Source organism: Medicago sativa, chromosome 6, assembly GCF_051527215.1.
Source record: "Medicago sativa cultivar Bolivia chromosome 6, Bolivia_mono, whole genome shotgun sequence".
NCBI lineage: Eukaryota > Viridiplantae > Streptophyta > Magnoliopsida > Fabales > Fabaceae > Medicago > Medicago sativa.
In genome coordinates this window covers 17,442,053-17,461,087 of record NC_140754.1, presented here as the reverse complement: position 1 = coordinate 17,461,087, position 19,035 = coordinate 17,442,053, and positions in this window count along the sequence as shown.

Below are 19,035 nucleotides of genomic sequence, written 5' to 3'. Positions count from 1 at the left end.
ACCATGCAGGGACTGTTTTGCATATTATCTGCATTCAGGGACTAAATTGACGAATCGTTCCCCATTCAGGGACTAAAGTGACTAATTCCCCTATAATAGTATAGATAAATCAAACAACTTTTAAATATTTTTTTTTTTTTGTTCCTTCTACTTATTTTTTTCCGAATTTGCACCATGTAATATTTTGAGCTAACAAGTAAGAATATATATATATATATATATATATATATATATATATATATATATATATATATATATATATATATATGTGTGTGTGTGTGTGTGTGTGTGTGTGTGTGTTTCCGTGGCTTGGCTGATTTAGATTCTCTCCCTCGAAAATTCTCTCGAACTGAATCTTAACCATCAAACCTGAAGAGAGGAGTGATGTAAATTGTGAGATTTACTACGAAGTAAGCATAACTATTACCTTCGTGAAGAGTTTGAGCAATGAATATTGTCCAATCAAGGTTGAGAAGATCTTGGATGTCTTAAAATCAACGGAGCATACTTGTGGTATTGAGGAGTTAGATCCTTGAGAATGTTAACAAAGTGGAGAGAATCCAAATGACAAATTGGAAGTTCATCTCTCTAGCCAACGAAAGTATTCGATGAGTAGGATGAAGTTCAACTAAAAGCATGTCAGTATTGTCTCCAATGTAACATGCATCAGAAGAAATTAGTAAATATGAATAATATTTTTTTATCACTATTATAATATTTAATTTTATACTTTCGATTATATTATAAATTTGTTACCTTTTCAATTTAAATTTATTAGTTTACATTAATTTTTCACATATTTAAAAGTATTATTATAAACTACAACTGAAATGTCCTTGTGAGCTTAATTCAGTTGGTATGGACAATGCATAATAGATGCAAGGTCCGGGGTTCAAACCCCGGTCACCACAAAAAAAAAACAAAAACAAAAAACCTAAAAAAAACTATAACTGAAATATGTTATCACATATAGTCAATTTTATTAATATTAAAATATTGATTTTAAATATCTAAAAAGGGTTTAATAACTAAAAAAAACTATAACTGAAATATGTTATCACATATAGTCAATTTTATTAAAATATTGATTTTAAATATCTAAAAAGGGTTTAATATCTCATTGCTCTATTAACCGGTCATTCTATTTAAACATAAATCAGATAATTTATTCAAATATTTCAATATGAAATAGACTCTTAAATATGTTAACTAGTCATATTAGATTTTCGAAATATCAAACTCAAACCTAAAAAATAAACTTTTGACAAACTAGACTTTTTTTTGTTGACATGTCAAGTTTAAGCTTTGCAAAGTCTAACTTGACCCGGCATATTCTCACCCTTAGATCAAAGGATGCATGGTTGAACACAAACTTTGGATGAAACATATCACACCACAACTTTGTAACACAACATTGTCACTTCTTTGGTTGTAACACAACTTAACTACAACTTTTAGCTGCTACATTTTCTTGACTACTAACATATTAACTAGTAATTTGATTTGGCATAAAGAAGCATATACCACTCAACAATAATAACTGAATCAAACAGAGGCACCTTTAGGATAAATTTAGCATTAGACTATATGTTAGAGTTCCACGACTTGGATCCTGGATTCAACAACTCCTACATAGTCCAAATATGAGTAGCAGTGAGGGGAATTGGTTATGCTCTTATCCTCATTGTTATCAATTTGGTAAACATGTAGTTTGATATTTGGATAGCTACTCATGATACATCAAAAAAGAAGCAAATAAATGTTGCTTTATCCTCATTATGAAGTAAAATATGTTGCAACTTCATTTGTACCATGTCAAGGACTATGGATTGGATTTGCTTGAAGAATTGAAACTAGAGGAAACTATAAGAATGGAACTATTTGTAGATAACAAATCTACAATTGATTTAGCCAAGCATCATGTGAGTCATGGTAGGAGTAGGAGCAAGCATATAGAAAAGAAATTTCATTTCCTTCAAGACCAAGTACATAAGCAGAGATTGAAACTTGAGTATCGTGACACCAATATACAATTAGTTGATATACTCACAAAACCTTTGAAGAAAACCAGGTTTGATGAGCTGAAGAAATTGATAGAGTTAGTTCAAGTGTTATGAAGTAATCCGAATGTTAGTTACATTGTTTTAAAAACTGGACTGGTGATTGTACGGGTGACGGTGAGGCTTTCAATTCAAGGTTCAACAGGTTAAGGTGATTGTACCGGTGACGGTGAGGCTTTCGATTCAAGGTTCAACAGGTTAATCCTAGAGCCAGATAATCAATAAATTAATATAATTATAGAATTAAAAGGAGGTGATTAGTTTTAAAAATATTAAAATATAGTGGTTTCTTTAGAGAGTAATTAATAAGCCCAATGAAAAATCAATCTTGTAAGCCCAATAAGCCCATCATGCAAGTAACTTAGTGAAAATTGCTTTTCTCCCAACAAAAACGCTCACTCCCATACAAACTGACCAAAATGCCTCCCGCGTGAGCTAACTCACGCTGGGGTTATAACCTGCGTGAGTTAACTCACGCGGGGTGTAACACCCCGAAAATTACATGTATTGATTTAATGAAGTTAATTAGAAGAATTCTTGATTTTGTTTATTATAATGGTGTTATGATGCTAGAATATTATGTTAGATATGAAGAAATAGATTTATGATGATTAATGACGTGCTAGGAGGATTATTATGATGAAAGAGAAAAATAAATAAAGTAATATAGAGGCGGCGGGAGGTGTAGAATAGGAGTTTTAATTAAGTGGGGGAGGGAGAAGTAAAAATAATGGAAAATAAAATAGAAAGAATAATAGTAGGAGGCTAGCCCAAGTATAAATAGAGAATTAACAATTAGAGGTCTCACTTTTGCTGAAACGTAGAAGCAAGAGAAGAAGAGAGAAGAGGAGGAGAAAACCCTAGTTTCGGAGAAGAGAGCCGGAAAGCTGTGACTTCGAAGATTCGAGGTAAGGGGGAGATTCTTTGTACTTTAGGGTATCTTAATCTATGATGGGATTGTTGTATTAAATTTTAATATGTTGTTGCTGTTATGGTGTAAATTTGAATGAGATAACGAAGATGAATGAATTAAAATACGATGTTGAAAGATGAGAATTGAGGGAGAACTAGTTTAGGTTTTGAATGGAGTTTTTAGTCTTAAAAAGAGTGGATAATCCGGTAGATTAATGAAGGATTAATGTTCTAATGATAGAGTAATAATAGGTTGAAGATTAGGGATGTTTTTGGTGAATTTAGGATAGAAAAACGGAGCCAAGGGGGCTCCCTTGGTAGAAAATCGCAGAAAAATTTGTGATTACAACATGTCTGATGCTGTCGAAAACATGAAGCGATTCCCATGATCATGAAGCGATTTTGACAGAAATCTGTAATTTCAGTATGTCTAATATTGTCAAAATCATGAAGCGATTTCACATATCATGAGGCGATTTTGACAGCAAGTGTCAAAAAGTTTTGCTGTCAAAACATAAGTTAAAATAAAAGAAGTGATCCTTAGATGAGAGGGGTTTAATTAAGTTTCATGAGAGTAGTTTCGTAAGGTATAAAATATTCAAAATAAGACCAGTATCAAGAGTATTAGAGGAGAATAAAGGTGAAGATAAGACTAATTAGAAAAACATGAACTATAGCGAACCAAGAATATGAAGATAGAATTCTAGGGTATAGACGACAATAATGGGGGACTAATACATGAGGATAGGATCTTAAGAACGTAAGAAGCTAGATGTACAGATGGAAACCATTATGTGGAGAATGGAATAGTGATTGAGGATGAAGGATATAATGTGTCTATATAAGTAAAAGATGAAGAGAATGAGGGTAAATTAAGAATGGATGTGGGATCTAAATATGATGTTTGTTTGACAAAAAGGTAAACTAATATGTAGATATGATGTTAGCCGATGGATGCGATATTCATGTTATAAGATGATGAGGTATGATGATAGTATAAATGTCGAACGATGATGATGAACTATGTAAATAAAGATGCTTATGAAAGATTTAAGGGGAAAGTAGAGTCAGATGTAAGAGGGTTATTCATGAACTAATAAATATGAAAATGATAGTAAATTATAGTAAGGGATGAATATAGCGACGAGGCTATATGAAGAGTGGGAACTTAGGAAAGTTGTCAGGTTGATGCGGAAAGGAGTCAAGGTAAAAAGGTAAAGATAAAAACACGATGAGGCGTAGGTGAATGAGGATTAGAGAGGAGTAGGTTAAATAAAGAGATGTGGTGAAAGATGTGATAAATATCGAGTTACTTATGATTAATGATACAAGATCATAACAATAGAAATAGCGAGGATGAATTTAGAGGACTGATTACAATGTTGGGGTTATTAGGATGAAATGTAAACTGAGATAGGAAGTTGTGAACGAATTAAATGAACAGCGTGAGGGGTAGTAAGAGCGGTGAGTCAGGATATGAACCTAATAGAAGAGAGTAAGATGAATGAGAAGGAAGGTAAGAGATAAGATAAGAAAAGATGATTGTTTTCGGAATAGTTCATAAACAAGAGACAAAGATAATAGAAGAAACTTAGAATAAAGATTGAGTCTAATGATTTAAACTATACTTTTAAAGGTACAAACCAAGTAAAATTAGTGTATGATGTTAGAGGACTAAGCTAATAGACGATAATAATGATGAATTTAATAACTGACGATAGGGTCTTATGACTTAATAAGTCTAGTCGTATGGACAGGAGTTATTAAGAGGAAAGACGAGGGAGTAGTAAAAATCATAAAGACCTAGGATGAAGGATAAGGTAGGTTACTAGGAGTAAATGGTGCAAAGAATGTAGAAGAAACCAAGGATGAGGGTAGGTTCTAAACATGACATGAGTTCTAATAAGAGAATGAGTTAGATATAATCAGATGAACATATGATGTTAATTAACGATAATGTGTTAATGATGATGTATAACGTCGTTATGATTGTTAAAATGACGAAAGACGAAGAATGACGAAATATGAATAATGACGAATGATGAAAAATGACGAATGACTATGACGTAAAGATGATGTGTTGTTTATGTGTCTTTCTAAATGATGTTTGGTGAGTCTTCATGCATCATATCATACTGCATAATGACGAATGACGAAATGTATGTTTCAGTAACACATCTCTAAACTACATTATTATGACGATAGGATCCGGTACCGGCATGCATGTAGGTCTAGGAATGAAGTACGTTGCATATAGGTCATGATAGGTCAACTGTGATATGTGCTAATATGTGTTAAAGGTGTGCATAAGATGTATGTGTTAATGATGTTTATGAAATAAATTGTATGAGTATCATGAGGAATGATTGATGATGATATGATGAATAGTTGATGACAATGTGAATGAAGGACCAATGATGATAAGATTATCTGCTTTATTAGTCATGTACCCCAATATATGTTATGTTGTGAATTCTCACCCCTTTGTTGTTGTTTGTGTATTTTGGTGTCTGTATCCTTGGGGTACAGACACTCAGGACGAGGAGTTTTAGCTTTGCGGAACGCTTAGAAGGTGGCAACGGGCATATACTCCTGTAGTTATTATATGTGATATAAAGTAGTCGAATAAATACGTGCTCTGATCTGTAACACTGGGTTGGGTTAAACGTTGAATGTCCCTGAATTATGAAGTTTAAGCACTTTGATGTTTTATGCTATTTTTCTTAAATAATTTTGAAGACAAGATATTTTATAATAATGAAATTTTTATGAAGGATCTTCCGCTATTGTATCTGATTCTTTATTATTTTATTACGTAGTAAGATTAATGAATGTGTGTGACACCCTTTTTCGTTAAAACCATGATTATTATTATGTAAAATTAGCGTCGGGAATTAGGGTGTTACATAGTTGGTATCAGAGCAGGTCGGTCCATCCGGCCAGGTTTTATAATTTTGTTAATCCCCTACAGGCGGCATGTGTGCAAACACTGTCGTTGTCTGAATCCCTTTAATAAGGTATCTTACTATTTGTGGGTATAAAAGGAAGATTGGAACAAATTTGTCGAGTGAGGTCTCCTCACTACAAGAGTGCCAGGGAGAGGAAGGGTAAGAATCAGGAGTACGGTGATGACTTATGGAGTTACGACGGATAAAGAGGAAGAGTGTCAACAAGAAACAAGTGGGGGAGACACCTTTTCTCCTCTGGGATGTTTCACTTGTGGTGTCGTGGAGAAGAGAAGTTTAGTCATTAAAGTGAGAGATTAAAAGCTACGATGATAACCTTTGGAGTTAGTTTGGTGCTAGTTATAAGTTGAAAGATTAGAAGGAAAGGTTGGGTATTTGTGCTTGGCAATTTAGGAGGATAATATGGATCGAGAATTCTCAGTTTAACCTTTTAAGCTTAGTCGCGAGTAAGTGAGTTATAACATAATTATAAATGTTGTTTAGATTAATAAGAGTTGGGAAGATAATCCATTGATGGAAACATGTTTCAGATGGGTAGTTATAAGATGTTAATGTGAAGGGTATTTTTGGCGAATGTAGATTGGATATGATTCATTTACGGAAGAGTCATATAAAGTTTTGAGCAGTTTAAATTATCATAGGGAAGGAATGATGTGTGGATGATATTATGTTATATTTAAGTTTTCATGTAGACCATCAACAAATGAGATGAAGATGTAGAAAGAATAGGCTTCTTACCAGGATTGATGATTTGATGGATAAGTTAGTTAGCGGGTGCATGTGTGATTAGTTAGATAGAATTGAGATCGGGATATCATCAGATTCAAGTGAAGTTGGAGGATGTACCAAAAAAAAAACTACATTTATGACTCATTATGACCAATATGAATATTCGATGATGCTATTTGGAGTATTTATGGAGTACACGAACAACATTTTCCATCCGTATTTAGCTCGGGTTGCTGTGGTATACATGGGAGACATTTTTGTGTGCTCTGAATCAGATGAAGAGCATGCAAAACATTTGCAGATTGTGTTGCAGACTTTAAAGGAGAATAGGTAGTGTGCTATGATGTCTAAGTGTGAATTTCGGTTACGAGAAATAAGTTTCCTGGGACATGTGATTTCTAGTAATGAGATAGCAGTTAATCCTTCTAAAGTGGATGCAGTGTTTGCAACGGGAGGCTCTAAAGACGGTTACCGGAAAAAAAATTTTAAGAGCTTAAAAAGAAGTTGACGACGACGCCGGTGTTAATTTTGCCAAAGGCAAGTCGGTCATTTGTAGTATTTTGTGATGCGTCTAAAATATGTTTGGATGGTGTGCTTATGCAAGACGGCCGGGTTGTGGCTAATGCTTCAAGACAACTAAGAATTCATGAGAGGATTTTTTTTGGCACAAGATTTAGAATTAGCAGTTATGGTAATTGTACTTAAGCATGGAGGAATTATTTGTACGGGTCGAGGTTTGAAGTGCGTAGTGACCATAGTAGTTCACGATATCCGTTTAATCAGAAAGTGTTAAATATGAGGAGAAGGAGATGGTTGGAATTATTGAAGGATTATGATTTTTAGCCGAGTTATCTTCCAAGAAAGGCCCATGTAGTAATGTATGCCATGAGTAGGAATTCCTTACACATGTCACCACATATGGTTAAGGAAATGGAATTAATAAATCAATTCCGAGACATTAGTTTAGTTTGTGAAGTGACGCCTGATATTATGAAGTTGGGAATGCTAAAGCTGACGAGTCAAATGTTAGTAGAGATAAAAGAAGGGCAGAAAACTTATTTGGAGTTAGTTGACTGTTTAACACTATTCAACCATGGAGAGGAAGTGAATTTCAACATAGACGAGAATGAGATTACGATGTTTTGAGATAGAGTTTGTGTGCTGAATATGCCAGAACTGAAGCAGAGTATCTTTGAGGAAGGTCACAAAAGCAGTTTGAGTATACACCCGAGAGCCATTAAGATGTATCGAGACCATAAGGATATATTGTGGTGGGCAAGTGTGAACAAAGATATAGCTGAAGTTGTGTGTGCTTTAATAGTCTTGCAAAGGTCAAGGGTGGAACATCAAGAGTCGTCGAGGTTAATGCAACCTTTGTGTATTCTAGAGTGGAAGTGGGACAATATTTCCATGGACTTTGTTGAAGATTTGCAAAATAACGAGAAGTGAAGAACTTAAGGGGCAAGGAGATTGCATTAGTGAAAGTGACATGGGAGGACCAGCCCAAGGAAGCATAACATGGGAGCTGTAGAGTTAGATCAAGAAGTCCTATCTAGAGTTATTACCTTCAGTCCATTTTCGAGGACGAAAATTATTTAAGTGGGGGAAAGTTGTAACACCCCGAAAATTACATGTATTGATTTAATGAAGTTAATTAGAAGAATTCTTGATTTTGTTTATTATAATGGTGTTATGATGCTAGAATATTATGTTAGATATGAAGAAATAGATTTATGATGATTAATGACGTGCTAGGAGGATTATTATGATGAAAGAGAAAAATAAATAAAGTAATATAGAGGCGGCGGGAGGTGTAGAATAGGAGTTTTAATTAAGTGGGGGAGGGAGAAGTAAAAATAATGGAAAATAAAATAGAAAGAATAATAGTAGGAGGCTAGCCCAAGTATAAATAGAGAATTAACAATTAGAGGTCTCACTTTTGCTGAAACGTAGAAGCAAGAGAAGAAGAGAGAAGAGGAGGAGAAAACCCTAGTTTCGGAGAAGAGAGCCGGAAAGCTGTGACTTCGAAGATTCGAGGTAAGGGGGAGATTCTTTGTACTTTAGGGTATCTTAATCTATGATGGGATTGTTGTATTAAATTTTAATATGTTGTTGCTGTTATGGTGTAAATTTGAATGAGATAACGAAGATGAATGAATTAAAATACGATGTTGAAAGATGAGAATTGAGGGAGAACTAGTTTAGGTTTTGAATGGAGTTTTTAGTCTTAAAAAGAGTGGATAATCCGGTAGATTAATGAAGGATTAATGTTCTAATGATAGAGTAATAATAGGTTGAAGATTAGGGATGTTTTTGGTGAATTTAGGATAGAAAAACGGAGCCAAGGGGGCTCCCTTGGTAGAAAATCGCAGAAAAATTTGTGATTACAACATGTCTGATGCTGTCGAAAACATGAAGCGATTCCCATGATCATGAAGCGATTTTGACAGAAATCTGTAATTTCAGTATGTCTAATATTGTCAAAATCATGAAGCGATTTCACATATCATGAGGCGATTTTGACAGCAAGTGTCAAAAAGTTTTGCTGTCAAAACATAAGTTAAAATAAAAGAAGTGATCCTTAGATGAGAGGGGTTTAATTAAGTTTCATGAGAGTAGTTTCGTAAGGTATAAAATATTCAAAATAAGACCAGTATCAAGAGTATTAGAGGAGAATAAAGGTGAAGATAAGACTAATTAGAAAAACATGAACTATAGCGAACCAAGAATATGAAGATAGAATTCTAGGGTATAGACGACAATAATGGGGGACTAATACATGAGGATAGGATCTTAAGAACGTAAGAAGCTAGATGTACAGATGGAAACCATTATGTGGAGAATGGAATAGTGATTGAGGATGAAGGATATAATGTGTCTATATAAGTAAAAGATGAAGAGAATGAGGGTAAATTAAGAATGGATGTGGGATCTAAATATGATGTTTGTTTGACAAAAAGGTAAACTAATATGTAGATATGATGTTAGCCGATGGATGCGATATTCATGTTATAAGATGATGAGGTATGATGATAGTATAAATGTCGAACGATGATGATGAACTATGTAAATAAAGATGCTTATGAAAGATTTAAGGGGAAAGTAGAGTCAGATGTAAGAGGGTTATTCATGAACTAATAAATATGAAAATGATAGTAAATTATAGTAAGGGATGAATATAGCGACGAGGCTATATGAAGAGTGGGAACTTAGGAAAGTTGTCAGGTTGATGCGGAAAGGAGTCAAGGTAAAAAGGTAAAGATAAAAACACGATGAGGCGTAGGTGAATGAGGATTAGAGAGGAGTAGGTTAAATAAAGAGATGTGGTGAAAGATGTGATAAATATCGAGTTACTTATGATTAATGATACAAGATCATAACAATAGAAATAGCGAGGATGAATTTAGAGGACTGATTACAATGTTGGGGTTATTAGGATGAAATGTAAACTGAGATAGGAAGTTGTGAACGAATTAAATGAACAGCGTGAGGGGTAGTAAGAGCGGTGAGTCAGGATATGAACCTAATAGAAGAGAGTAAGATGAATGAGAAGGAAGGTAAGAGATAAGATAAGAAAAGATGATTGTTTTCGGAATAGTTCATAAACAAGAGACAAAGATAATAGAAGAAACTTAGAATAAAGATTGAGTCTAATGATTTAAACTATACTTTTAAAGGTACAAACCAAGTAAAATTAGTGTATGATGTTAGAGGACTAAGCTAATAGACGATAATAATGATGAATTTAATAACTGACGATAGGGCCTTATGACTTAATAAGTCTAGTCGTATGGACAGGAGTTATTAAGAGGAAAGACGAGGGAGTAGTAAAAATCATAAAGACCTAGGATGAAGGATAAGGTAGGTTACTAGGAGTAAATGGTGCAAAGAATGTAGAAGAAACCAAGGATGAGGGTAGGTTCTAAACATGACATGAGTTCTAATAAGAGAATGAGTTAGATATAATCAGATGAACATATGATGTTAATTAACGATAATGTGTTAATGATGATGTATAACGTCGTTATGATTGTTAAAATGACGAAAGACGAAGAATGACGAAATATGAATAATGACGAATGATGAAAAATGACGAATGACTATGACGTAAAGATGATGTGTTGTTTATGTGTCTTTCTAAATGATGTTTGGTGAGTCTTCATGCATCATATCATACTGCATAATGACGAATGACGAAATGTATGTTTCAGTAACACATCTCTAAACTACATTATTATGACGATAGGATCCGGTACCGGCATGCATGTAGGTCTAGGAATGAAGTACGTTGCATATAGGTCATGATAGGTCAACTGTGATATGTGCTAATATGTGTTAAAGGTGTGCATAAGATGTATGTGTTAATGATGTTTATGAAATAAATTGTATGAGTATCATGAGGAATGATTGATGATGATATGATGAATAGTTGATGACAATGTGAATGAAGGACCAATGATGATAAGATTATCTGCTTTATTAGTCATGTACCCCAATATATGTTATGTTGTGAATTCTCACCCCTTTGTTGTTGTTTGTGTATTTTGGTGTCTGTATCCTTGGGGTACAGACACTCAGGACGAGGAGTTTTAGCTTTGCGGAACGCTTAGAAGGTGGCAACGGGCATATACTCCTGTAGTTATTATATGTGATATAAAGTAGTCGAATAAATACGTGCTCTGATCTGTAACACTGGGTTGGGTTAAACGTTGAATGTCCCTGAATTATGAAGTTTAAGCACTTTGATGTTTTATGCTATTTTTCTTAAATAATTTTGAAGACAAGATATTTTATAATAATGAAATTTTTATGAAGGATCTTCCGCTATTGTATCTGATTCTTTATTATTTTATTACGTAGTAAGATTAATGAATGTGTGTGACACCCTTTTTCGTTAAAACCATGATTATTATTATGTAAAATTAGCGTCGGGAATTAGGGTGTTACATAGTTGGTATCAGAGCAGGTCGGTCCATCCGGCCAGGTTTTATAATTTTGTTAATCCCCTACAGGCGGCATGTGTGCAAACACTGTCGTTGTCTGAATCCCTTTAATAAGGTATCTTACTATTTGTGGGTATAAAAGGAAGATTGGAACAAATTTGTCGAGTGAGGTCTCCTCACTACAAGAGTGCCAGGGAGAGGAAGGGTAAGAATCAGGAGTACGGTGATGACTTATGGAGTTACGACGGATAAAGAGGAAGAGTGTCAACAAGAAACAAGTGGGGGAGACACCTTTTCTCCTCTGGGATGTTTCACTTGTGGTGTCGTGGAGAAGAGAAGTTTAGTCATTAAAGTGAGAGATTAAAAGCTACGATGATAACCTTTGGAGTTAGTTTGGTGCTAGTTATAAGTTGAAAGATTAGAAGGAAAGGTTGGGTATTTGTGCTTGGCAATTTAGGAGGATAATATGGATCGAGAATTCTCAGTTTAACCTTTTAAGCTTAGTCGCGAGTAAGTGAGTTATAACATAATTATAAATGTTGTTTAGATTAATAAGAGTTGGGAAGATAATCCATTGATGGAAACATGTTTCAGATGGGTAGTTATAAGATGTTAATGTGAAGGGTATTTTTGGCGAATGTAGATTGGATATGATTCATTTACGGAAGAGTCATATAAAGTTTTGAGCAGTTTAAATTATCATAGGGAAGGAATGATGTGTGGATGATATTATGTTATATTTAAGTTTTCATGTAGACCATCAACAAATGAGATGAAGATGTAGAAAGAATAGGCTTCTTACCAGGATTGATGATTTGATGGATAAGTTAGTTAGCGGGTGCATGTGTGATTAGTTAGATAGAATTGAGATCGGGATATCATCAGATTCAAGTGAAGTTGGAGGATGTACCAAAAAAAAAACTACATTTATGACTCATTATGACCAATATGAATATTCGATGATGCTATTTGGAGTATTTATGGAGTACACGAACAACATTTTCCATCCGTATTTAGCTCGGGTTGCTGTGGTATACATGGGAGACATTTTTGTGTGCTCTGAATCAGATGAAGAGCATGCAAAACATTTGCAGATTGTGTTGCAGATTTTAAAGGAGAATAGGTAGTGTGCTATGATGTCTAAGTGTGAATTTCGGTTACGAGAAATAAGTTTCATGGGACATGTGATTTCTAGTAATGAGATAGCAGTTAATCCTTCTAAAGTGGATGCAGTGTTTGCAACGGGAGGCTCTAAAGACGGTTACCGGAAAAAAAATTTTAAGAGCTTAAAAAGAAGTTGACGACGACGCCGGTGTTAATTTTGCCAAAGGCAAGTCGGTCATTTGTAGTATTTTGTGATGCGTCTAAAATATGTTTGGATGGTGTGCTTATGCAAGACGGCCGGGTTGTGGCTAATGCTTCAAGACAACTAAGAATTCATGAGAGGATTTTTTTTGGCACAAGATTTAGAATTAGCAGTTATGGTAATTGTACTTAAGCATGGAGGAATTATTTGTACGGGTCGAGGTTTGAAGTGCGTAGTGACCATAGTAGTTCACGATATCCGTTTAATCAGAAAGTGTTAAATATGAGGAGAAGGAGATGGTTGGAATTATTGAAGGATTATGATTTTTAGCCGAGTTATCTTCCAAGAAAGGCCCATGTAGTAATGTATGCCATGAGTAGGAATTCCTTACACATGTCACCACATATGGTTAAGGAAATGGAATTAATAAATCAATTCCGAGACATTAGTTTAGTTTGTGAAGTGACGCCTGATATTATGAAGTTGGGAATGCTAAAGCTGACGAGTCAAATGTTAGTAGAGATAAAAGAAGGGCAGAAAACTTATTTGGAGTTAGTTGATTGTTTAACACTATTCAACCATGGAGAGGAAGTGAATTTCAACATAGACGAGAATGAGATTACGATGTTTTGAGATAGAGTTTGTGTGCTGAATATGCCAGAACTGAAGCAGAGTATCTTTGAGGAAGGTCACAAAAGCAGTTTGAGTATACACCCGAGAGCCATTAAGATGTATCGAGACCATAAGGATATATTGTGGTGGGCAAGTGTGAACAAAGATATAGCTGAAGTTGTGTGTGCTTTAATAGTCTTGCAAAGGTCAAGGGTGGAACATCAAGAGTCGTCGAGGTTAATGCAACCTTTGTGTATTCTAGAGTGGAAGTGGGACAATATTTCCATGGACTTTGTTGAAGATTTGCAAAATAACGAGAAGTGAAGAACTTAAGGGGCAAGGAGATTGCATTAGTGAAAGTGACATGGGAGGACCAGCCCAAGGAAGCATAACATGGGAGCTGTAGAGTTAGATCAAGAAGTCCTATCTAGAGTTATTACCTTCAGTCCATTTTCGAGGACGAAAATTATTTAAGTGGGGGAAAGTTGTAACACCCCGAAAATTACATGTATTGATTTAATGAAGTTAATTAGAAGAATTCTTGATTTTGTTTATTATAATGGTGTTATGATGCTAGAATATTATGTTAGATATGAAGAAATAGATTTATGATGATTAATGACGTGCTAGGAGGATTATTATGATGAAAGAGAAAAATAAATAAAGTAATATAGAGGCGGCGGGAGGTGTAGAATAGGAGTTTTAATTAAGTGGGGGAGGGAGAAGTAAAAATAATGGAAAATAAAATAGAAAGAATAATAGTAGGAGGCTAGCCCAAGTATAAATAGAGAATTAACAATTAGAGGTCTCACTTTTGCTGAAACGTAGAAGCAAGAGAAGAAGAGAGAAGAGGAGGAGAAAACCCTAGTTTCGGAGAAGAGAGCCGGAAAGCTGTGACTTCGAAGATTCGAGGTAAGGGGGAGATTCTTTGTACTTTAGGGTATCTTAATCTATGATGGGATTGTTGTATTAAATTTTAATATGTTGTTGCTGTTATGGTGTAAATTTGAATGAGATAACGAAGATGAATGAATTAAAATACGATGTTGAAAGATGAGAATTGAGGGAGAACTAGTTTATGTTTTGAATGGAGTTTTTAGTCTTAAAAAGAGTGGATAATCCGGTAGATTAATGAAGGATTAATGTTCTAATGATAGAGTAATAATAGGTTGAAGATTAGGGATGTTTTTGGTGAATTTAGGATAGAAAAACGGAGCCAAGGGGGCTCCCTTGGTAGAAAATCGCAGAAAAATTTGTGATTACAACATGTCTGATGCTGTCGAAAACATGAAGCGATTCCCATGATCATGAAGCGATTTTGACAGAAATCTGTAATTTCAGTATGTCTAATATTGTCAAAATCATGAAGCGATTTCACATATCATGAGGCGATTTTGACAGCAAGTGTCAAAAAGTTTTGCTGTCAAAACATAAGTTAAAATAAAAGAAGTGATCCTTAGATGAGAGGGGTTTAATTAAGTTTCATGAGAGTAGTTTCGTAAGGTATAAAATATTCAAAATAAGACCAGTATCAAGAGTATTAGAGGAGAATAAAGGTGAAGATAAGACTAATTAGAAAAACATGAACTATAGCGAACCAAGAATATGAAGATAGAATTCTAGGGTATAGACGACAATAATGGGGGACTAATACATGAGGATAGGATCTTAAGAACGTAAGAAGCTAGATGTACAGATGGAAACCATTATGTGGAGAATGGAATAGTGATTGAGGATGAAGGATATAATGTGTCTATATAAGTAAAAGATGAAGAGAATGAGGGTAAATTAAGAATGGATGTGGGATCTAAATATGATGTTTGTTTGACAAAAAGGTAAACTAATATGTAGATATGATGTTAGCCGATGGATGCGATATTCATGTTATAAGATGATGAGGTATGATGATAGTATAAATGTCGAACGATGATGATGAACTATGTAAATAAAGATGCTTATGAAAGATTTAAGGGGAAAGTAGAGTCAGATGTAAGAGGGTTATTCATGAACTAATAAATATGAAAATGATAGTAAATTATAGTAAGGGATGAATATAGCGACGAGGCTATATGAAGAGTGGGAACTTAGGAAAGTTGTCAGGTTGATGCGGAAAGGAGTCAAGGTAAAAAGGTAAAGATAAAAACACGATGAGGCGTAGGTGAATGAGGATTAGAGAGGAGTAGGTTAAATAAAGAGATGTGGTGAAAGATGTGATAAATATCGAGTTACTTATGATTAATGATACAAGATCATAACAATAGAAATAGCGAGGATGAATTTAGAGGACTGATTACAATGTTGGGGTTATTAGGATGAAATGTAAACTGAGATAGGAAGTTGTGAACGAATTAAATGAACAGCGTGAGGGGTAGTAAGAGCGGTGAGTCAGGATATGAACCTAATAGAAGAGAGTAAGATGAATGAGAAGGAAGGTAAGAGATAAGATAAGAAAAGATGATTGTTTTCAGAATAGTTCATAAACAAGAGACAAAGATAATAGAAGAAACTTAGAATAAAGATTGAGTCTAATGATTTAAACTATACTTTTAACGGTACAAACCAAGTAAAATTAGTGTATGATGTTAGAGGACTAAGCTAATAGACGATAATAATGATGAATTTAATAACTGACGATAGGGTCTTATGACTTAATAAGTCTAGTCGTATGGACAGGAGTTATTAAGAGGAAAGACGAGGGAGTAGTAAAAATCATAAAGACCTAGGATGAAGGATAAGGTAGGTTACTAGGAGTAAATGGTGCAAAGAATGTAGAAGAAACCAAGGATGAGGGTAGGTTCTAAACATGACATGAGTTCTAATAAGAGAATGAGTTAGATATAATCAGATGAACATATGATGTTAATTAACGATAATGTGTTAATGATGATGTATAACGACGTTATGATTGTTAAAATGACGAAAGACGAAGAATGACGAAATATGAATAATGACGAATGATGAAAAATGACGAATGACTATGACGTAAAGATGATGTGTTGTTTATGTGTCTTTCTAAATGATGTTTGGTGAGTCTTCATGCATCATATCATACTGCATAATGACGAATGACGAAATGTATGTTTCAGTAACACATCTCTAAACTACATTATTATGACGATAGGATCCGGTACCGGCATGCATGTAGGTCTAGGAATGAAGTACGTTGCATATAGGTCATGATAGGTCAACTGTGATATGTGCTAATATGTGTTAAAGGTGTGCATAAGATGTATGTGTTAATGATGTTTATGAAATAAATTGGATGAGTATCATGAGGAATGATTGATGATGATATGATGAATAATTGATGACAATGTGAATGAAGGACCAATGATGATAAGATTATCTGCTTTATTAGTCATGTACCCCAATATATGTTATGTTGTGAATTCTCACCCCTTTGTTGTTGTTTGTGTATTTTGGTGTCTGTATCCTTGGGGTACAGACACTCAGGACGAGGAGTTTTAGCTTTGCGGAACGCTTAGAAGGTGGCAACGGGCATATACTCCTGTAGTTATTATATGTGATATAAAGTAGTCGAATAAATACGTGCTCTGATCTGTAACACTGGGTTGGGTTAAACGTTGAATGTCCCTGAATTATGAAGTTTAAGCACTTTGATGTTTTATGCTATTTTTCTTAAATAATTTTGAAGACAAGATATTTTATAATAATGAAATTTTTATGAAGGATCTTCCGCTATTGTATCTGATTCTTTATTATTTTATTACGTAGTAAGATTAATGAATGTGTGTGACACCCTTTTTCGTTAAAACCATGATTATTATTATGTAAAATTAGCGTCGGGAATTAGGGTGTTACACGGGGTATTGTAAGTTTGTATAGGAGTGAGCATTTTTTGTTGGGAGAAGAGCAATTTTCAAACTTAGTGAGTGTTGAGATTAGTTAATTAGGTTGTTGAGTGACTTGCTTGCGAAGTAATCAGTTTGTTTGTTAGTTTTTGTTGAGTTTGCTAATTGGTTTGAAATAATTTCTGTATAATCAATCACTCAATGTAAGTTGTAAGTACAATGAATAAAATTTTGATTCTTGTATCTTTTAGGTGCGTTCATCCTTCACTTAATAGTTACTCCCTCTAGTCTAATTTTTGTATCCCTTTCATTCCAAATTAACCAAGTTAGAAACGACAAAGTGTTTCCACAAACTCATCGAATAAAAACAACACTCCATCATGAAACAATATTTAAATTTTTTTTTACAATAAATTATTTTCTTGAAAGCTTTTCCAATAAATTATTATTGAGTAGATGGAAAATACATAATAAAAATGAATTGAATATTTAATAATTTTCCATTGTAATTATCTTTGATTATTTTATTGTATTTTTAAACTAATAAAACTTCATTTCAAATTATTTATATATTTTTATTTGATTGGTAACCAATTTTCCTATATTTTTAAGATTTACCTAAAAAATAATATTATAAAGAAAATCCCAAAAAAATTATCATAAAGAAATTATAACAAAACACTTGCACTATAAGATAGAATATTGAAATGGGAAGTGCTTAGGTGTATTTGTTTATATGTTTTTCATATGGTTTTAATTTTTTTTTTTCTAAATAAATATCGTTCTTAACTTAAAGTACATTTTTATGTGGTTATAAAGAACTTTAACAAAAAAAAAAAACTATTTTCAAGAAATCATAAGTAGTTAAGTTGTGAATCATACGAAAAGCACCTAAGAAAATGAACATAAGTTTTTTGTCATATTGAAAATTGTATCAAGGAATGTTAACTTTATTACAAAATTTACATGGAAATATTGAACGAGAATTGTACGATAGAATGCAAATTGTAAGACAAAAAAATGTCAAATGTCTTAAGGAGATTATGCATTTTGTCACAAGATATAGTTCCTTAAATGAGAATTGCATGATGTAACATAAATTCTCCCATGTTATTTATTGATTGTGTGATCTTTAAATGGACTCTGTATGGGATTATGAGTAAAAAAGAGGATGAACTTTAAAGAGGAGAAATGAGGTATGGGAAAGAGATGAATCTCTCTTCATGTCTGTGAGCACATTTTTCTTGCGAGAGAAAACAAATTTATGAATATACAGTATTTATGTTAAATGGAGAATACGAGATGGGAGAGTACTCTCCCTTTTCCATGTCTTTCCTACTATCTCTCTCTCTCTGTTCTCATATAAACATAAAAATATTGTTTATTGATGATGGCTTACAAATCTTTCAAGTTTTTAAAATCAATCTTTCAAGTTTCTTTAACAAATTTTAAAGTTTTCAAAAAATTAACGAAAAAACAAATAGGAAAAACTATAAGAAACAATAAAAATAAGTATACCTCGGGTCTCACAGTCAATGGCGGATCCAGAATTAGATAAGGTAGTGTAGACTTTTTAACAACATTAATAATTATATATATTTTTGGTGTAGTGACTCTTTTTTTTTCCTATTATATTTTAGCTTTTATTTGAGAGATAAATGTTATATTTTTTAAATAAATGCATAAAATTGCGTA